Raw genomic sequence first — 23,466 nt, 5'->3', positions numbered from 1 at the left:
TAATCCAAATCGAGACAATGCATAAATCGAGACAACAATATGGTCGTCAACTTTTAACGAGAATAATAATAAACACATATTTTAAAATTTTAGTACAAACTGATTAGAAACATAAATCTGTTACGAGCTGACGACTGCTGCACAAACTAATGAATGTAAATGCGTTAATTAACATTAAATGGATGCTGGGATAAAACCGCAATGCAAAGCTCTTATGCACATGACTTTATAGTTTTAGGGAAATAATTAACCTAATCCGATTTTAGATAGCTGTTTATTTTGCTATTTCTACAACTGTTCAGAGGGCCTAGTGTGAGTTTACATCAAACGCCCTAACTAGTGAGCACGTCAAAAATGACATTAAATGATTGTATAGTGCCCCTAGCCGGAAACGTTCAAAAACTAAAATTTTCATACATTTTTAAACGCGTTTGATGTAAAGTCACACTCGGCCCACAGATGAAATAAATATTAACAAATTAAGCGCTCCAAAGCACGAGGTTGATCCAACAATCTTTTGTCCTGGATATCAAACTCATAAAGTGATTTTACATCTGTGAATTCAAATCGAACTCAAATATCCTTTGCGTAGAGAGATGGGGGCAATTCACTCAAACCGATATCGACAGATCGTGTTCCCTCTATGATCTTAGTGGTCTGCGGTCTTGATTTACTTTACAAATCGCCGGGGTAGATTACAGGCCGATAGACCAAGTGATTGTATGTGATAGGAAAGGGTGTCGTTCTATTAGCTGAACGCTCGCCTACAAAATACTCCTGATCGTACGTTTGAGATAATGTTTTTCGTTACGTGTACTGAGCGTCGCGAATTTAACCTTTAAGTTGTTTTAATTTTACGGGTTTTTATTTCTTGGAGACGGGGTCTTAGCCGTGGGCATGGAACAGAGAGTTACCAGGATAGAACTATCGCATTTTGCTCTTCTTTCGTCACGGTTTTATTCTGTGGAATCACTATTTATTAAAAAAAACTAGCTTACCGCCCGCGGCTTCGCCCGCGTGGAATTTTGTCTGTCACAGAAAAACTATCCCGCGCATCCCTGTTTCAAAAACCGGGATAAAAACTATCCTATGTCCTTTCCCGGCCCTCAAACTATCTCTATGCCAAATTTCATCAAAATCGGTTTAGTGGTTTAGGCGTGAAAGAGAGAGAGACAGACAGACAGACAGACAGAGTTACTTTCGCATTTATAATATTAGTATAGATATAATAAATAAACTTAAACCTTATCTACTCATCTAAAGAACAACTCAGGGGATTTTCGAAATACTAACTACTTAGGTCATCAGTTCCACGACACGTCTTTCAGTTCACGGTCGGGATATTCTTTGTTTGTCAAACATGATAAGAACATACTGAATCGGTAATTAGTAACGAGACAACATACTCTACTATCATCAGACTGTAGAAGACTGGACATACTTAAAACAACCCATTTCGCAAATCACGTTTTTGTGGAAAAAGTTTGCCATATTTTATTTTATTAATAAGCTGTAAATAAGTATTATTTCAGTGTACACTAACAAAATGTTAAAAGGTGATAACAAAAAAAAAAACACTTTTAACACGAATAAAATTATGCAAAACAAAGATAACTCGCCACGAGCATCACCCCCAAAACAAAGATCTCATTTGTATGTTGCTCCTTTATAAAAAGCCGCCGTGACTTTTCCATTATTTTTCATATTACAGGTATTCCTCATGCTCTTCGCTCGAGATAGAGCATTATTATTTCAGTGTCTCTACAGGGAAATAACATTTTTTAACAGGAAAACTGAGGGCAAGGGGCGGACCGAATACCGGCGTTGTGTACCGAAAGTATTAAGGAGTATTATGAAATAGTTGCACAAAGCTTTGGATTTCAGGGATATTACGTACCGTCAGCTTGTTAAGCATTTGCAGAGATGAACTTTGAGACTTAGGCAAGTAGGTACTTCATAATCTTATATCATAACTATTATAGCGAGAGAGCTGATCTCCCCTGCCCTTTTGTCCCGGTGTCTGAGAGTCCTCCACCTGGACATGAGCTCCCCTGGCTTACCTGGAAGTCTTTAAATAGACTTCGGACGCAGGTTGGCCGTAGTAAGGACAATCTGGTCAGGTGGGGATTCTTGGATGGCTTAAATATGAAGTGCAGGTGCGGTTTTGTTCCCCAGTCGATGAAGCACCTGATGTCGTGCCCTGAGTGCCCAAGCAACTGCACTCAGGAGGATTTGATGAGTGCTACTGACAACGCCACCCTTGTGGCGGAGTTTTGGTCTGACACTGTGCAGGTTTGTTGTCGACACGAAAAGAAGAAGAAGATATCATAACTATAAATACTAGCTTCTGCTCGTGGAAATTTTTGTGCTAAGAAAAAAAGACAACCTAAAGTACTCGTAGGTACAGTCAGCGACAAATAGTTCGTGACACTCAAAGTGGCCAAAAAGTTGACAAAAACCTTATTCCAAGACGTGTTGCGAACTTTTTGGCTACTTTGGGTGTCACGAATATTAGACGCTGACTGTAATTCTAGACTAAAATTTGTTTACATGTGTAAATGTAGGAGTAACCAATCCGAGTCGTGTTACCAGACACGTGATAAAATATGACGTCAGAAGAACGCCCAAATTAGGCTGCGGTCACAAATACCTACGTGGGTGCCACCCACGCGATATAAGAATATTGAAAATATGCTCAACAGAATTTCTTTTGAACACATTTTCCAAAATGTGCCATTTTATTTATTTACACATTATTCGCATTTAGAGCAAGTGAATAAAAAATAAAACCATAAAATCTTTCCCCTACATAATTCAAAGTAAGCGAATTTATCACGTCCGCCTATGAAGCGTCGCATAAAATATTTAAGCAGCCCCACTCCCTATATCTGGTATAAATAAAGGGTGCTGTTGTTTTTCGCGAGCTCTGTTGCGATTATTTGACGTGTGAATTATGTTACATTGCAAAACACCTAATCATTTAGATTATCCTCGATGGTATTTTGATGTAGGTACTGCGGCAGTAAAACAATAGGTGCTGCAACAACTAGGCAATAAAAATACGTTTTCCCTTGTGATCGGAGGTTCAATAATTACAACTGTCCTTTCCAAGGCATTTATATACTACTAACTACTGTCTGAATGACCGAAAAATTATTAATTTTGTTTGACCAGATCATGCAAAAGAATGGAATATCTAATTTATTCTAGACGTCAATAATAATCAAAATACTTACACCCGTATTCACAAACGAAGCTTGCTTAAATGAAGCAGCAAATCGAATGCACAGCGTTGAATAGAGCTCTGTGATTGGTTCGTATGTGACCCTGTGTGTCCACGCGCACTGTGAGACCTCATAGTAATGTTTGTGAATACGAGCGTTACTCTACTCAACCTTATTTTTTCGTTTTGACTTGCGACTCGCGCGCGTGTCTTGCATAATCCAACATACAGCTTTACCAAAGAACGCTCGGCGGGAAGCGAGAAACTATCCTGTGCGTAACGTTTTAAATAATAAATTCAGATATATCGCCTCGTGCTGCGATCAAAATGTCGCTGCAGATGGTGGTGGGCGGGACAAATGCGTGGGCGATGGTGTGTTGACGGTGTTAACATGATTGATGGTCAGGAAGGGTCGTATTGTATCTAAATTATAGTGTTACAACTATTAAATTAATTAACAAGCCCTAAAAATAGTTTTGGGGTTTGTTTTTAACGAGTTAAACCTTGTAGACAGCATATTAAGCTAAAGACAGTGCGCATTTTTTAGTGCTATTTTGATGATTGTTTAGTAATTTGAAAAGTATATTAAAAATGGTTTTATTTTCAAATATGACTCACATGGGAATATAATCAAAGGTCTAGAAAAGTCTAAAAGTCTCACTTTACAAGTAATGAGTTATTGATTCAAAAAGTTAGTCTTAAACCCCTTAAAATAACGCAAAATAATCCCACTAACCTTGATCATCAACTCCGAAGTATCTCGAAAACGCATCATTAAAATGTAAGCCTCGAAGCGACGTAAATAAACTCCGACTCTACGCCTTTAATTCTTTAATTATAAAATGCAAATTCCCAAAATCTGTGCCGGCAATCAATGCGTCCCTTAGGACTTTTATGGGGTGGAAAGTTGATAGAACCACTAAAGCCGTCTGAAGGAACCGTCGTCTGGAATTAGTTAGAGCCCGGCGCTGATGCGATCTTTGCAGGAATGTACACTTTCCTGTTTCTGGAAATCTTGCGAGATGAATCTTGGAATCGTGGAATTTTTAGTTACGTTTTATGCAGTAGAAGCATTTTGAAAGTTTCAAGTGTGCAGCTGAATTGTGCTTGAAATTACTTTTTATATGTAGTTTTTTTATAATATAGGTACGACTATATGGCCTACCTCACCGTCAGCACACCATTAGTCTTTCATCTTTCGTTTTTTATCATCTTGAGGACTTTGACATAAGTGCCAAGTTAAATTAGCCCGAATCAGGCCTGGCTCACTCCGCGAGGTACATCCGATAATTACCTACAGCGAAGCGCCCCGCCGGCGGGTATTTTATCAGTCGAGTGTCACGCGCGCGCTCGTCAGGACGCTGGCGTGCGTTGTAGTATGATTATAATTCTATGATCGAAGTATTATTTAAAAATGGACATAAAGAGAAAGAAATATTGTGCGGCGTTCGGGTGTTTAAATTCGAAAAGTAATCTACCGGATTTATCTTTTTTTTTCGCTTCCCAAAGATGCTGAAAGGTATGTTGGCCATGTAGGTAATCAATATTTCTTAGGATAGTATAGGAACCTAACCTACTATGACTACTGCTCAGAATGCGTTCGTTCGTTTCAGCCAAATGACGTCCACTGCTGGACAAAGGCCTCTCCCAAGGTTTTCCATAATGAATGCATACTTACCTACATACGTACCTCATTACAAATAAGTAGATTAATTATTTTTTCACTAGACAGCAACCCTAACAGCGTAAGAAGAGTTCAGAGGCACGCGATAGAAAGAGACAAAACTTGTAGGTGAATAAAATTGTAGGTACGTAGTGCTGTGCGAGCTGAATTCCACTGTATCGCGTCGTAGCAAGACTCGCATTTATTTAAATCGTCTTGCGGAGTAATCCTTCTGTACCTGTACTATTACTTATTCTGTGCCCGAATGTACCAATTTGTATCGTTCCTTACGAGTAACGAAGATGCTTGTGACAAATGCCACTAAATGTAAGGGGAGTGGTCACTCATCTATTAACCACCAAACGGTCACTTAATTTCTGTGATCGTTACTAAAGTTTTTCTACCTTTAGTCCTGCCCTGACTATTAGTTCTATTTATGAACAGCTCATAAATAAAAGTGGCTTGCCTAAATAATCAATAGCACTTATGCAAGCACCATTACAACTACAAAACCAGTCTTATTTCAAGGAGACTAATGCCCGTTTTCACCATCAATCCCTAATATTTAAGTGACCACTATGGTAGGTACTATGGTAACACATAGGTAATAGGAATTTTGTTTTCATAGGGGTCACTTAAAATAGGGGTTGATGGTGGAAACGGGCATAACGCCCGTATTTACAAACATTGCTATGAGATCTCACAGTGCGCGTGGACGCACAGGGTGACACATGAACTAATCACAGAGCTCTATTCAACATGTTCGATTTGCTGCTTCACTTAAGCAAGCATCGTTTATAAACTACGGGCGTAAGTCCATATGAAGGTCAATAAATTACGTCTGATGGCTTACGTGTACTACACTGTTATGTACAAGACCCTTAAAAGACCATTATTATCTTCCCAATATTCCTAGTACGTCTATCCCAAAGCCCTATAAACCCTGACTACAAAGCATTGATATTCCCGCCCGATCTGCTCCGAGTTTTAATCCCCATGATGAATTTTTCCTTTGACCCGGACAGTGCTTAGTGATGAGATGAAGTATAATGGGCGCATCGATTCGGTGCGGCATTGATGAAATCCTCGTATGACGGATTTGGTTGCACTCGATATAGGAAAGAGTGGAGCTGGTATACGATGCTTTTGATAAAGTTTTAGTTTTGGGTTTTCTTTGGTTATTTAAACTGATATGCAATCAATTTAAATAACCAAAAAAAGCATCTAAACCTACTGGTTAAAAAATACTAATAGTCATAGCTCAATCCCAAAGATTAAAGATCATCAGGGCTAATAATTTCTACCATCATTACTGACCTAATCACCGAAATGTTATGTACGACTTCAAAGATATAACTACTACGAAATCTAATAGATTATGTTAGTTGGTACCGTAATAGGAAATCGTTAAGGCTTAGTATGTTATATTACGTTCTAAACATGATAGAACAGGTAGTTTTAATAGTAGCTTTCGCATGCAGAATCACTCAAAAGCAGAAAAACAGATATCACATGAACATTTCTTGGATTTTTTTATCTGAACTACAGAACGTTTTCTTCTTAAATCCATGGCGTTTGCGCTGAACGAACATTGATTTGGTTTTATTAAAGCGACATCTGCTCGCGAGCTGCTCGCCAACTTCGCGAATTACGCTTACATTTGTGACGGCGGTCATTTGTTACGAATAGTAAGTGAATGTTCTACGGTGAAGGCAAATCGACTGACATCGTTAGTGAACTTAGTGTTATCGACATTTTTCGGTGCAAGAATCGTTTATGAAAATCGTTGTTTGAATTCTAACGCATTCTTGTCACAGAATTTTTATTTCATCGCGTATGTTTTAGTAACATTATCTCGTGGGAGAGTTTAACAATCGTTTTGTTTTAACCAAGTCATAATCTAGTTAAACCTTCGTTTATTACCAGTTTTTAATAACTAGCTAGCAGATAAAACACCTAAAATTGCATATTATTATTATGTAAATAAAACTTTACTAGATTGAAAATTAGGTTTATTCATGCGTGATTCAAAGTTATCACTAGATGGGTAAAATAACATTGGGACGTTTAAAATAATTCTATAGAGGCTAAAGTAACTTTTTAAATACTCTCTGTTTCAGGGATATTAGCCTTTGATGAACCAAACGTAAGTCTTTAGCGATAACTGCTGGCTTCAATTTAAATTCTAAACCATTTATAAACAAAATTTTCCTTGCTGTGTTTACAATAATTAAATTTAGAATAGAGGCAAACTTTCAGGAACCGCTTGTTGTTTCAGCAAAACCTAAACGCTGTTTGCGAGCGATGATATAGATAACGCTTATATTAACCGAGCTAACACGCCGTGCCTGGTCAGGTATCGCAAATGTTTGCGCTAGAAGTGGCCAGTCATCGCCCGTACCATGGTTCCCGATCGAGAATGGATCGAGTTTGATATGAAATAAACATTACAGTTAAGTATTCATAAGGAACCCTACAAACTTGGCATAATGCTTTAATTCAGTAACTGAACGCTATCTTCTTGGTACCGGTGGTCAATCGAACGTGAGGGCGTCCTACACTACATTTGCGGAGATGGTCGACTATGACAATTGAAAATGATAACGTCTTTTTGGCCCAACCGAAGCAAAATTCCCAAACATCGTCCAAATATTATCTGACAACTACATAGGAAGACTAAAATAACAGACACAGGTGTGACAGAAGGTCGAATGAAGAAAAACGATACAAAGCGTTGGAAATCCACAAACATGATATTTGATTGAATTTGAAAGCCACAGACAGGATCAAAAATTATGATAATGTGTCACAACAAGTCAAATCTAGGATATTTTTAAAATGTCCAAAGCTGCAAAAGGTAGAGTTTTCTATTTTCATGATTATTATTAAACTTTAGCTTAATGAGTACAACTTTACCAATTCCCTCTAAACTCAATTAACTAAAATAACATCCATTAATTTTTGTTGTTATTACCACTAAATGGTCACCAAATGGCGCAGATTTTCTGATTGTGCACCAATATAGTATGTTTAATCGGTTTTGTATGTACGTTTTGGAATGGGCAATAAAATTTAACCATAGATCCGTAGTACTTTAACCCAGACTCGTAACCGCATGCATTAGCTAAACCCGCACCAAGCAGGTCTGATTACTTAAGATTGTTATTCCACCAAACTTGACGGTTATATGAACAAAAACACCTGGGAATGAAACTTTGTTAAAAATATTATTTTATATTTATAAAAGCGAAAGGTGACTGACTGACTCACTCAATCATCACGAAATCTCAGAAACTGCAAGTACTAGGAGTCTCAAATTTTGCATGTGGGTTCCTTTTAGAACGTAGGTGCTCACTAAGAACGGATTTTATGAAACTCCACCCCTAAGGGCTCCTGCACATAATTTCCGCGCCGCGCCGCAGCAGCGGTGTTCACGCGGTGCGTATAAACAGTGCAAAGGCGCGGCGACGGCGCGGCGGCGGCGCGGTAGCGGCGTCGTGTGCAGGAGCGCTAAGAGGGTAAGTCGCGGGCAGCCACTAATGTAAGATAAATACTTAGATAGTAATGTAGATACTACACTAAAGAATCTGGTCGAATATAGAAAAGTTCCTTAGTCACTCTTAGAGAAGATTAACTGAGAATTAGGTCTCTGCTCCACAAGAAAAATAGATAAACACCTTGTTGCTAAGGTCTTTGTGTACGCCCTATGGTAATCTGATAATGTACTCTAGCTGTAATGACAATTAGCTCGTTAATGGCACAGTTCAAGTAAATACAGAAGAGTCAATATTTAAGCAAGTCCAGAACCAATCTTTATTAACCCATCAGTCCCCCAAACGGTCGCATATGACCGCGTAACAATTGATTTTATCTATTTTGTCTCGATTCGCGGGGCTTGAAAGGGCTCACTTAGGTCATAAATTACAAGTTTGGTTTCACTTTTTAAAAGCCGCCATTATGTAAGTGAAAGGTTTAATTTCCGCCAAAGATGTACAGATAAGTTTCATGTATAATAACTAACGAACACTATAAGAAACGATGCGAAAACCGTTCGTCGGGAACATTTTTTGTTTTTTGTACTCTATATTTTTTTTTCTCACAAAAGCAGCTAAACACCGTTTTTTGTTTTTGACACACTCGCTCTCTCCTGTCCGTTTTTTTCACTAAAACAGCTCTTTTTCTAGCTTTGCAAGGAAGGGGTGTACTGTACGAACTTCATTTGTGACGTTAGTTTATGCTTAACATGCATTAGTTACGTGATCCGTTTGATTAATTGACTCCAAATTGGTTAAGTTGGTAATTGTGTAACTGTTCAGTGTATGGGAAGTTTCCATTATCTACTATGAAGCCGCGGAAATTAGGTGTTAAGAGGATGTAATGTAAAGTAGCTGAAATTTCGTAGATGTATTATACTAGCGACTATAGTTAGGCTACAGTTGATGGATTATTATACTCGTAATACATCAATAAATTAATCCTCAATTTTTTCATTGATTCCAAAACAACGAAAAATAAATTGAAAACTAATTTCAAGCCTTTTTCAGAGTTCAAAATAATAATTAAACTTTTGCTTAGGAATTATTATTGAGATGAACCCACTTCTAACACGCATTCATTTTGCTAAAGAGGTTAATGGGAATCTATTTTTTAACAAGTCAAATATACAAGGAGTTCTTCAAAAGGTGACGCATAATTTATATGATGCGATTTCAAAAAAGGCGGAAAAAAGATTGATTGAATATTCTCAAACACAGTATTTCAGTCAGATAAAAGTTTGTTCGGTACTCACCTTCCATCCATCTGTCGAAGTTCCATAAAAGATTTTGACAGATCGACTCTCCATCCACTCAAGTTTCTCCGAAGTTAAAGTAATACCTATGTTTCGCTTCTCGAGAAAACCCGAAGCCAAGTAACAATATTTACTTTAGGCAGAGTAAATACAAATGAGTAGGTCATCTTCATAGAAACGCCCGAGCGCGGTTTGTATGTGAGCGCGCCAATACGTATGTGGCGCGCACGCACACACTGACAAGATTTAGCGTGGATTAGCGGTGAGGTGCGCTGAATTTTGTCAGTGTGATGACCTACTCATTTGTATTTACTCTGCTTTGGGTATAAAGCTTGTCATTAAACATTTACTCGAATCTAAATTACGTTAGTCCCAACCAATAACCAAAAGACTGCTACGTACTTAACTCTAAGCAATTTTTTTTAAGAATCTCACCAGCCTAGCTTAATGAAATGCTTGTGCTAAGAGTAATTTCACCACAATGGTCCAAGCGGATTCGCCTAAATAAAATATGCAAATATTTATATGAATGTAATATAAAAATTCTACTGTTATTGTACCAAAATGTTTACTATTTCTAACCGAATAGATTTAACGTAAAATAGAATTCTACTGATGCCGCGGGCGTTGTATGAATATTCATATCGATCAATCCATTGCACTCTACCCTGTTTGATATCCCACATTTTCTCTATATTCGCACCCATTTAGTCCAGTGTTGGATATCAACATTGGCCATGTTGTCCGCACCTCTGGCCCTAAATACATTCACGACTTTACAGCATCCGACGCCCACGTTCGGATATACAAACAAATTAACCGTATAATATATTGAATAACAGTAGGCCTACGTTTTATTAAGTGTACAGTTATTAAGATAGCAGTTTATATTAGCATATTACAGTTTATTAAGATAGCACACAGAATAGGTACAACTACTTTGGCAACAATTTCCGTCAAGTAAAATGTAATATCTGTTATTAAAAAATTTAATCGTTAAGAGTCTAATGCACCATCCAGTGCCTAATTTTTAAGTGAGCCCTATGGTAACACATAACAGGATTTTTGTTTTCATAGGGGTCACTCAATAATTAGGGATTGATGGTGAAAATGCATACGTAGTTCAGATGGAAGAGCAGTTGCCCGGCAAGCGAAAAGTCGTGGGTTCGATTTTTTCAAGTTATTTGTAAATATAAGATCTGACTTAGGCAATTTTTTTAGAATCTTTTAGTCATGATCTGGTAATTTAAGACTACACTACAGGAGTACAACCATAACTAATTTCATCATTATCATTTCAGCCACAGGACGTCCACTGCTGAACATAGGCCTCCCCCAATACTTTCCATGTTGATCGATTGGTAGCGGTAACGACGACATCGTAAAGGTACCAGGGATGCGCTGGACGCAGGCCGCTACCAATCGACCACTAATTTACCACAGGCAAATANCCAGCGATTATTTCAGCAAAGATATTTGTACAGAAATTATGGTTACAAGGAGTAGGATGGGATGATGTTATTGATGATGCCTTACAAGCTGAGTGGAAATCTATTCGAGATGATCTGAAAAATGTGAATGAAATAACTATTCCACGATGGCTGAACACCCTAAATGCTGNGAGTTAGCGGGAAAAAACATTTGTATGAAAAAATCTGAACCGCGTAAGATAGATGAAGGGGGGGGGGGGTAAAACGAGATCCACGCGTACGAAGTCGCGGGCGGCCGCTAGTTGAAAATAAAACTCATGTTGGTCTGTGGTCATTCATTCCAAGTCAAACGTTATCACGTTATTTTAATATTTTCTAAGAACTCCGCCATCTTAGCTTAAATGCTTGTAACCACAGCAGTCTAGCGGAATGGGCTACTGTCGCCTAAATAACATGCAAATACATTTGCAACCTAATATAAAAAATCCAACTGTTATTTTACACAAATGTTTACTATTTCTAACCGAATAGATTTTACGTAAAATAGAATTCTGCCGATGCCGCGGGCGTTGTATGAATATTCATATCGATCATTCCATTGCACTCTACCTTGTTTGATATCCCACATTTTCTCTATATTCGCACCCATTTAGCCCAATGTTGGTTACCAACATTGGCCATGTCGTCCGCACCTCTGGCCCTAAATACATTCACGACTTTACAGCATCCGACGCCCACGTTCGGATATACAAACAAATTAACCGTATAATGTAATAAAATACAGAAGGCCTACGTTTTATTAAGTGCAGATAGCACACAGTATACAACTACTTATTTGGCAATAATTTCCGTCAAGTCCCCATAGCAAAATATAATATCTGTTATAAAAAAAATTAAGCGTTAAGATGACGTCTAATGCCCGTTTTCACCATCAATCCCTAATTCGTAAGTGTTACCATAGGGGTCACTTAAAAATTAGGGATAGATGGTAAAAATGGGCATAAGTAGCTTAGATGGAAGAGCGGTTGCCCGGCAAGTGAAAAGTCGTGAGTTCGATTTTTCAAGTTATTTGTAAATATAAAATCTGACTTAGCCAATTTTTTGAGAATCTTTTAGTCATGATCTGGTAATTTAAGACTACACTACAGGAGTGCAACCATCACTAATTTCATCATCATCATCATTTCAGCCATAGGACGTCCACTACTGAACATAGGCCTCTTTCTTTACTTTCCATGTTGTTCGATTGGTAGCGGTAACGGCGACATCGTAAAGGTACCAGGGAAGCGCTGGACGCAGGCCGCTACCAATCGACCACTAATTTACCAAAGGCAAATAGAGGATTTGTCCTACACTCCTCAACCCAGCCACTGACTTACTTGACTTATGGTCCTATGTCCCCTAGATGGGGCAGAGGGCGTCCACAACAGTCCTTTATCTCGTTCGGTCTTGAGCTTCTCGCTTGATCTCGCTCCAGGTCTTGCCGATCTTCTTCGCCTCGTCCGCTACAGTGCGCCGCCAAGTTTGCCTGGGTCGACCACGTTTGCGTTTTCCTCGGGGATTCCAATCCAGAGCCTGCTTAGGGATGTGATCGGGGTCCCTTCGGAGAGTGTGGTCTACTCAGCCACGTTTGGGTTTAATTTTTTTCTTCTTATTCTTACTCCCATTTCTGTTCTAACACCAGAGAACCATTGTAGCCTACCATACCTTCTTACATTACGCTCCCCGGGTGTACGTGTCTTATCGCGTCCCAAACCGAATCGTCCCGGAATAAAAGCCAGCGTTACGTAACAATCATTAACAGGCTCATACAATTCATACAAATTGGCCCGGGATCCCAGACGCAGCGGGTAGGTCCCCGGGGAGTTTACACAGTGCGAGGTAAGCGCCGTTTTTATTACAGAGGTCGAGTTACACTGTCAGGTTTAATATTCGTTACGATTACGCGTGTAGGAATTTGAATGAAGTGTGATAATTTGATTGTTACGATTCGAAATACTTTAACAATTGAAACTTGCAATAGTATATGTTAGATACATAATATACTATTACAAGTTTTGCAAGTCCACGAGAACTACTGCCGACAGATCTGATTAAAGTTGTAAATGTACTGTTACTTGTAAAGAATACATTTAAAAAACGTAGCAAACATAGAATTTCATATTTTAGCTTGAAATAAACACGACGTCCCACACACGCCTACGTTACGTTCAATTACGTTCCATTGTTGGTCAGTACCTCTAGTACGAAAAACTTTCGAGTTCGTTTCGTTGCGTATTCAAAGTGTCATCGAAAAATTTTGTATGAAAAATTAAACAGCGCCCCCTAGGGCGGCTATAATATAGGGGGCGCTGTTTAATTTTTCATACAAAATTTTTCGATGACACTTTGAATACGCAACGAAACGAACTCGAAAGTTTTTCGTACTAGAGGGTCAGTTGTATTTTTAGCAGTGATATAAATAGTTTGATCAAAGTCCGTATCCATAAGTAATGTCCCAATTAGTGCGCAACCAAATACATAGAAATCCATAAATGCTTTCTTGTTCTTTGAAGAATTGAATCCAGAATACTTCTCAGCTATTCCAGTTAAATTAAAACATCGCATTAAACACCGGAACATGTTTACAAGCAATTGTCGGCTAACAAACAGCTTGTCACCCGTCATATTGCAGAAGCAATAATTCGCGACGACACGGTCGTAAAGTGTAAACGCCGCACGCACGCCCCGGGCGATGCGACTGCCTATTCATATTTTAAACTTCATTTTATTTTATGAGCTGAATTAAAAATTGCTACTGGTACGGTACATGCTTTTTGGTGACTTTCATTTATATTTACAATTTCAGTAGGTAGGTACATTTAATTTTTAATTTTGATCAGAATTTAAATGGGTACTTTTTAAGTATGAAAAAATGGACTACATACTAATAAAGATTTTGATTTTTCAAAGTCCAAAACTAATAGTGAATCATCTCATTTCAAAATAATGAGATTGAGGTAAATTAAATATGATTGTCTTTAATAAAAAGCTCTTTATTCGGTTCATTATTTATTTTTATTGAATAAAGGTAGGTACCCATAACTGTGACTGTGCATTTTGCGCAGGCTTGGATGGTTGCGTGATTCATAAAAGTTTTGGAACCCTTCTAAAGCAATGACTAATACATAACTGCGGATAATATTAAACTTTTAAAAAGCTATTTAAGAGTCCATTTATGATGGAATCCATGAAATTATATTCTTATAACAACCACACACAGAAGGTTTTTAAGCTGCGTTTATGCGAAAAGACAAAAAGTAAAAACGCTACCTATGTGTAATTTCAGGTATGAATGAAATTAATGAAAAAGGAGATCTTTGATGTAAATAGTTAAAATAGTCATAGTCATATATTATTTTCAATATATTAAAAAAAACAGGCTATGTTTCTATTGGTAACTATTTACAAGTTTGAAGAAATTAAAAACAAGTCTACCGACTGTATCTAAATTATAAAATAATAAAGCAGTGCATTTAAGTTGAATTTCATTATTTCCATCCACAAATACTATTAAATACCTCTTTTTAGTACCTACCTACCAGGAACAGCTTACTAGAGTTTATTGCTTTATAAATATTGATTGAGGGAAGCAATTACCGCGACCATTAATTAGTTTAAATTACTGTTGTGTTACGTAAATGCATAAGGTAGTGTATTATTATGTAATAGGCAGTTAAACTGCATAGGTAAATATATAAAAATGTATTTGAACGTTGGACTACGTCTAAAGATTTTAAGGAAAGAAACTGCTTTTACAAAGGTGGAAAAGTCGTTTGAATTGCTCTAGTGATAGTAGACGTTCTAGATTTTCTCCCCGTTTAGTTGGGAAATTTCAGATCGTCTGAAGCGAATACCTCAACTTCATAAACTAAAGCACATCTTGCAGAAAGCATGTTTAGCAGTGGTCATTTAACCTGGACCATGGTTAACCATAAACACAAAATCAAGTGTCAAGTGGCAGTGGGCGTAGGGGCAGAAAAGTTCACTAGGTGGACAGACGATCTGGTAAAGGTCGCGGGAAGAGTGGATACAGGCAGCGCAGGACCGTTCATTGTGGAAAACCTTAGGGGAGGCCTTTGACCAGCAGTGGACGTCATTTTGCTGAAACGAACGAACGGACGATATTTGTCTGAAACGAACGAAAAATGACGTTTACACTGCTTTGTATACGCAAATACGTTAACAAACATTTTCCATTACCGTTACATTCCTGCATACGCGACGACAGCGCCATCGGCACGTGACTGCGAGTTGCCTGACAGGTTGCGCTTAAAATGCAAAGTAATTCTTTGTAAATAAATATTTGAATTTGAATTTTGAATTTGAATTTGAATTTGAATTTGAATTTGTGTGAACTCTCGGTTCCGCGAGTCGGTACGAACTTGATATTTCATTATCTCTTTTAAACTTTCAAACTAAGCCATGTTCATAAGAGCAGACGAAATATGTGAGCTAGTTGGTAGCTTTATGAGGGTAGTTAGATAAAACACCCTTAGCTTATAATAATAATAGCGATTTTGTAGCCAAAGGGCTGGAAGATATTTTCATTTAAAGCTACTTGATTATGGCAACAGAAGTATGTTGACCGAGTTGAAGAGTATTAGGAGGAATGTTCATTAGGTTAGTGTAGTACATCACAGGTGGGCTATAACACGACAAAGACTTATGCCCTTTTTCACCATCAATCCCTAATTTTAAGTGACCCCTATAGTAACACATAACAGGAATTTTGTTTTCAAAGGGGTCATTTAAAAGTTAGGGATTGATGGTGATAACGGGCATTAGTCTTGTAAAAGAGAGACGCAAAATTAAGACTTTTAAAACCTAGGGCTTTCAAAAAAGTTTCAAACTGTAATATGTTTATATCCGTTGTCTAGTACCCATAGTACAAGCTTTGCTTAGTTTGGGACTAGATGCGCAGTGTAAAATGTCCAAGGATATTTATTTATTATTATTTGTTTAATACGACTAAACATAATTTCTTGTTCTATACAACTCTCTTCCACGAGAGAACGTAATTAAAAAGCGTTACGATCCACAGTCTAGATTTTCTTACAGCCACTATTCTCTCATCAACAATGTCATCGTTCCGCAAGAAAAACGATATGAAAGTTGCCTCTGCAGCACTAAAATAAAGCACACTTAATACCCACTGCAAACTGTGAACGACTGTTGAACGAGAAAAGTGTGGAAATCCAAAACAACATAAATAAGGTGGGATCTTGTGAAAGCCCCTTAATGACGCGCTAGGCGAGCGCTAAATAGCTTAGCCCCGCTGTACAATGACGCTGTAGCTACAATGAAAGACGTTTCTGTTGAAGAATATCCAAGCAATTGTTTAATAAAAGGAAATATTAGCAAGGTTTTGTTAAAAACATTGTAATTCTCATATTGGTTTTATAAGTGAAAAAATTATTTGTTGTTTTTGTTTCAAGTAGTTCAGTTACACAGTTCTACAGCGGAATTTGTGAGATTTATTTTTATTAAATAGTTTGAAATAATAATCCCACCAAAAACATTTTCTTGTAAAATGTTGACAAAAAGTTATCAGATCTTATGTAGAGCCAATCTACAACATTAACTAGCCCTAACTTTACAAACTCTTTAATCAAAACTCTTTAGTTTAGGCTTAGCCGTTTCATTACTACAAGAACTATTGTATAAAAGATACTTGATTTAAGAATGTAGGTATATCATGTGAAATACCCCTAAGGTCGCATGAAAACAAGGTTAGCTCTCCTTCGCTTTAGACTGACATTAAAATGCCGAAACTACGATAAGTTATTCAGTTTATTTCAGCGAAAAATGTATCAGGACTTGTTTATTTAGTGACAATATTAATCGTTTCAAAATTTGGATATTTAAAACGGCTCCACCCAAACAAACTCGCTTGCAAAAGCTAGCCTACAAATACGTCCATATTTTTCCATGTCAAATGTAGGTACATTATTAAAATGCTCAAGCGTTCGCTTTGTTCGCCTCCCGGATACTTTCGAGGCTGGTGTAGGATTCAAAAGATTGATGCACCGGGATATTCTTTGAAGGGTTGCTATTTATCCTACCTGTGTGTGCGCTTGACTTTCTTTTCGTTTTAAATGATAATGGTTTCCTTCTGGTGTCTACATAATAGCGTATGCTACGATTGTGGCTACGAGTAGGTATAGGTACTCGTACATAGCTATTTAGTAACTTCCATCAATGAGCTTACCTACCATGATTTTAGTTCTTGAAAGTATTTTTTTACGCAGTCGCTAGCGAGCACACCTAACGTAACTCATGGTTAGCACACAGATGTTGTGCATTTCCTAGGTATCAAATCGAATATTTGGTATCATGTTTGATTGTTAAATCACTTTGAAAAGTTTAATTTCTAGAAAATTTATTTTGGAAATGAAGCAAAAATCTTTTGATGAAAGACTGCTTAAATAATGTATAAGGCTTAAAAAGGGAAAACCTAAATTAAAGTCAATTAGTACGTAACAATGCATGCAAGTATTCTTACATACCTTCTCGACATGTGCGTAGTTAACCTGTAACAAACGAAACTTTAATTAGCTGGAGCCGAGGCTAATTCACTTATTATAGCTTATAGCCATTACAGAAAAATATACTAAAACTTTGAAAAGAATTGTAAATCAAGCTTACAGACCTAATCCGCCTCGTGCATCACAAAAACATGCCTCCAATATTAATGGCGTAACTTTCCTTACAAATTATAAACATTCTTTACTCAATCATAAAACGATTTAAAGCAAAAACATCTGCAAAGAACAATCTTGTAATAGAGTTGGTAACAATATCAAATGCTCGTTTATCAAGCCGTTTTCCCTTGTATACTTAAGTAGTGATGTCACTCGATAGTTAGGTATCGATAGAGTTATACTAGGTTCAATCATACTTGTCTTACCTACATGTCGTGTCAGTGCATCAGTTATACAAAATATACGATTAGTCTTAGGTCTAATACAAATTAGTTTTGGACGTAATGTCATGAAGCTAACAATAATGTTTCGGCTTTTGTGAGAGGATAGTTCTGGTAATAGAAGTTTGAATCAATGTGTGACATAAATCAGTAAATATTGAAATACGTGGGACACTATTTAAGTTGTGAGCCTAACTATGAAAACAAAGTAGTTTATTATTAAAATGGTATTGATTGCGTTTATTGGTATTGTCTTTCATGATTTATGTACTTTTTAATGTGTCCGAAATACTTTTCATAGCATTTTTTCCACTCAGCTTGAGGCACCTCTAAAGCATGGTTTTTGACCGCACCGTCTGTTGCTTCTGGCTACATAAATCGCTGTTCACGCATTTAATTTTAATATATGGGTACCAAAAGAAGTGTTTAGATTCCAAGCAAGAATTTTGTAGCGTTGGACCTGTTTATTTCATATTTTGAGTGTTCAAATAGTCAGTTGTTTGACGAGACGTGTAAAAGCTCACATTTTCGTCACGAATGGCGATTCGACTAAGCTGGTCAGTTTCCCTTATTAAACTGAAGACTTTTGGGAAAAAAGTGGCTGTTTACTATTAAGAATTAACCATTCTAAATTTCTCTAGTGACGTTTCTGTCACATAATCGGATATTTTGGAAAAATAGGCGACCGTAAGTTTCAAAGTGTTCCGAGCGCATGGGACTTTTGTTGGAATTGGTTCATCTTAAAACACCTCCATAGTCGATAGCTGTTTTTTTTTCAGGATCATTATGCATAGATCCTTAATTCGTCAACTGTCACAATTTTAAAAACGGCTCTTAAAGCTTTTTAAACGTATTTATCAAACATTTCCAAGGACTAAACGACACAAGCGTCCTATTGAGCGTTTGAAAAATTTTGTGACATCCAGCGAGAAAAAAACGTATTAACCATAATATGGTCATACAATATTTTATTACTGCTGGTGGAATTAATGCCTAGGATTATCTCAATCCTACGATATATCACATGACGAGGTTTCTCTTCCATTTTTCTGACAACATCAATGTTTTCCGCCACAATTATTCATTTTGGACGACTTTCGCAAAATTCCCTGATGAGCCAATGACATACAATATTATACTTCTTAAACTAGCGTTTTACAATGTTAAAGGATATATCTTTATCACCAAAAGTGAAATTTAGCTGAGCGCTTCAGTTTTGTATTGATTAACCACGTCGAAAGTCATAATAAATCGAAAAAGTTTTGAATAAGGTTATAGTAAAAAATGTCAAACTTTTCATTAAAAGTCAGATCAGATGTCGTCTAACAACACGTTATGTTGTCGAGGCTCACAACTTAAATAGTGCCCTAGTAAAGACAAAAACTGTGAAGTCACTACTAATGTGGATTTGAAAAAAGATATAAGATAAGATAAATTTATTGAATAAAAACTTATCTAGGGAAAGCTCTAATTTTCGCCCATTTAGAGTAAGCATTGTCATTTAAAATTGTGTTATTTGAGTAACAAAATATCTGATATAATTTCAAAAACCATAAAAAAGATCGAGTCACACAATAGAAAGAAATATACCTGACATAGGTACTAAAAGTTGTTTATCGACACTAATCCATCGACAACATAACATCACTATGTTTAGGCGTATTTAGGCTCCATTACGGTAACTAGAGGAGATTCATAATTGATTAATCAGAGTATTCGATAAGCCCTCCCTAATTAAATAAGGAAATGTTTGAGTCACGCCACTTTTAAAGAAGTGATTTATGACCTGCTGCTGAAAGGAAACGACCCTTCTTGTTTTTTAAATAACTACAGCTAATTAATCAGGGTGAATATGCAATAAGACTCAGTATTGTGTGAACAGTACGCGTGTTTAAGTTTATCTTGCTAGCAGCGAAATACGAATTATTTACATAAATTCCAATGCAGGTTGGAAATTGGCACAAATAGCAGCTTATTTATTTATAATCGAAAATGGCAGCTTATTTTTTTTTATTTATTGAATGAACCACAAACAAGTTTACAATAAACTTAAACTAAAACTTATATGAAAAAAGAAACTTAACAATTGTAAACTCAACACCGATGGTTACAGTTATTTAGTTATTTGAGTTATCTCGATGAAAACCGTTCTTTTGTGGTCGAGATCTAACCTAACACATTAGAATATTCTAGTCAGATACCTGGGTTTGATTTCCGCGTGGGTAACATTGTTTCTTTATTAATCCTTTCCACTTTGGTTAACATTTGCCAGTGCAATTTCATGTCGACTATCACAGCTGTAGCAGCTGATGCTGCTGATGTCACCAGCCTATACGACACTTAAAAGACCCCTGAACAATCACGTCAGATCATTCTTAAAGTAGCAAAGAGGCATTTATTATGATAAAGCATTCCAAAGCAAAGGCCGAGATCCACGAGGCTGTAAGACGAGCTGTATCATTTCTCAGCTCCACGTGCCATCATACTAATATTAGACCCACACAAAGATTTAAGGGAAAATTGAACAAAATCTTTCCTCTAACACTACAAATTGCGAAAGTTCGTATAGCAACAAGGCATTAATCCTGCACGACCTAATTCGCTCATCTTCAAAGTAAGTACTCGATGTACAAACTTATAATTACTCCTGGCTTTCAATTAAGTAGCGTTTGCTTCAAACTCCGCCATTATCAAAATTAAGTCCTGTTTTCTGTTTCAATATAATAAACATCTCGCAAATTGATTTTATGTTTGTTGAAAACAGTCCCGTTAGATCATTTGTGTAGTTGCGACAGCTCTTTCTTAACCTTCTTCAGTGTATAAACACTTTTGGAGGTTTTTGTATTATTTGTTTTCCTTAAGGTGAGTAAGACTATAGTATTTACCTGTAACAGAACAACGAGCCGCTCTATGATATGTTCTAGCTAGTGTATTTCACTTTCACGAACCAAAAGTCGCACATTTTACCTGTATTGTACCATTCGTAAGTACGTTACATATAAAAACTCGAGAAAATGCTCTAGCTACTCACCCTTAACATTCATGTCAGTTACATTTTGAGTAAGTATTTGTATTTAACGTATCCCTGTTTTTCTGTTATAACCCTTGCCAACAGTTATTTGATACACGATACACATTAAAGCAAAGGCCTACCTACTTTCAATTTTTACGTAGTGATTCGCCTACGATTACAGAAAGTAAAGTGAAACCACAGTTTCAATGTGTAGGTCTAGCAGACAAGATAACTCTTATGTGATAGGAAACTTGTTATTGCCATTCGCCATAAGAGATATATGCTCTATGCAAATCACATAAGTAAGTGGAGGAATCCGCTTGCAAAAATTATAATAGCCACGTATAGGGTAGAATTTTGTTATAAGAAAAGTACTCTCAAACTGTAGATAGAAAATTTTACTTAAAGATAACATTTCTTAATTTTGGAAAAGAATGAAAACTGCATTCAAAGATTTCCGCAAAGCGTGCCGCACCCGGGAATTGAACTGTCTAAAATCTGTTAAAAATTACACCCTGTATAAGTAGGGGACTAGGGAGTCCCGTGGTCTTTACGCCAGACAAGCCGTTACAATTCAATAACTTAAATGATGATGATGCCATAATCAAGCAAATCGAGGACCATTTCATCTCAGCTTCCCGCAACAAGTGTAAGAACGCGTAATGTGTCGTAATGTAGTAAGCGGGCTAAACGTGACTCCGTCGCCGATTACAAATCCATATCCATCGCAAATCCTCTTTCTGGAGTGCATAGGGACGTGCTTGGTTTATCGATATTCGACTGTAATATGAATCTTTTACTTTTAAAAGACTTACGAGACAAGACACGCAGTTTCAACTATAAAAATAAATCAATATTTTTCTAATGCCCGCGATATGTGGAGCGAGTAGAAACAAGACGAAGATGTACCTACCTTTACTAAATTCTATAACGTACCTCGTAAGCTGTAGGCAGTGTCTGATCTGGACCCAGGTCAGGTATTTTTCACTTGATCAATACCAACACTTGTCAGCATTATTCACACAAATTACCAATTAAAACTCATTACTACACAAAATAAATTCCCTAATTAATACTCGTACACAAAATATGTTCCATAAATAGCAATTCACAATTATATTTCACCAATAATCCGCGATAAAACCCGATTTTCTCGGGAGCGTCGCGCGAACCGACCGAAGATTTTTAACAACTGTCAAAAATAGTCAAGTACCGCCCGAACTTTTTATAAACTTATTAAACACACTACCAACTTTTACCAAACATTTATTACTAAGTACCCTGGAAATAAATGCCATTGCTAAATAATTCCCGTTGTTATATTTGGTTTTAAAAAAGTATTCAGGTTTGAGTTGTGCTGTGTTTTTTTATGTAGGTATGTACATATCCAGCATTTCTTGTGAAGTAGTAGAAGTTATAGCCAATATTGTATTCGGAACTTATTCGGTTAAACAAAGATGGTGGCAGATCAAAATTAAGTTAGGTTTGTGAATGGCAGGTTCCTTTTGAACCGCACCATATTTGATCGCCATTGCATTAGAAAGTCTTTAGCTATATTTCTTGTTAAACAGATACTTTCTTATATCGGTACTTCGATATCCCCAAGCTACCGTAAACTCCCAGCAGTACTCCTAAAAGAAACCCAAACGTCATTAGTAGCCAAATTGGATCGGGCATTAGCAGAATTTACATTTTGAGCGAGCGCGCACGCGGCTACGGGACCATATGCATAATTGGTTAATTTCTTAATACGCTCGTCTTGCTGTGAACAACTTGTAGGTTTAACTTTGCTTACACGTCTTGGAGACGTGATTTTCGTTTGTGGGACTTTTGAATGATGGGGAACTATGTAAATGTATTTAGTTTTCTTATAAAAAGGGGCATTATAGTTGCTAACTTGCGAATGATTAGAGTTTATGGACATGCATTATTATGTACGATTAAGGGTACATAGTGCGCAGACCTGACGGACGATGGGGCAACAAGGGTCTGGAGAGGAGGCCACGTACCCGAAAACGCAGCGAGAGACTTGTCTCCACTTGTCTTTTTGATCCACCTTGGTGGATCGATAATCTCATAATGGTTGGAAGGCGCTGGATGCAGGCCGCTACCAACTGGGCGATGTGGAAGTCATTGGGGGAGGCTTATGGTTGAAATGATGATGATAATCTGTACAGAAACGCTGGATGTAATCGACCAAATTCGCTCGCTGAAAATCTATACTTATAATAAATCTGTAGAGAGGTCAATTCTGTATATGAAATATATTTTCAAAATAACTATCAGGGGGTGATTAGTGATCGATACTGATGCCAAAAATGCAATCAGTAAAATTTTTGTCTGTCTGTCTGTCTGTCTGTATGTTCCTTATAGAAACAAAAACT

The 23,466-nt window shown here is 37.1% G+C and overlaps 1 protein-coding gene across 1 annotated transcript in view; it reads right to left on the bottom strand.

The window, feature by feature from the left end:
• LOC114364054 (protein O-mannosyl-transferase TMTC1) overlaps positions 1–17,679 on the bottom strand; it is a 193,400-nt gene extending 175,721 nt beyond the window's left edge. Inside the window, exon 1 of the mRNA XM_028320037.1 lies at positions 17,654–17,679. The gene's annotated coding sequence lies outside the window, so the exon portion shown is untranslated. The remainder of the gene's footprint in view (positions 1–17,653) is intronic.
• Positions 17,680–23,466: the final 5,787 nt, after the last annotated feature.

This window comes from Ostrinia furnacalis, unplaced genomic scaffold (genome assembly GCF_004193835.3).
Source record: "Ostrinia furnacalis isolate ACB-3 unplaced genomic scaffold, ASM419383v2 OfSCF7341, whole genome shotgun sequence".
Classification (NCBI taxonomy): domain Eukaryota; kingdom Metazoa; phylum Arthropoda; class Insecta; order Lepidoptera; family Crambidae; genus Ostrinia; species Ostrinia furnacalis.
This window is presented reverse-complemented; position numbering and strand designations above follow the sequence as displayed.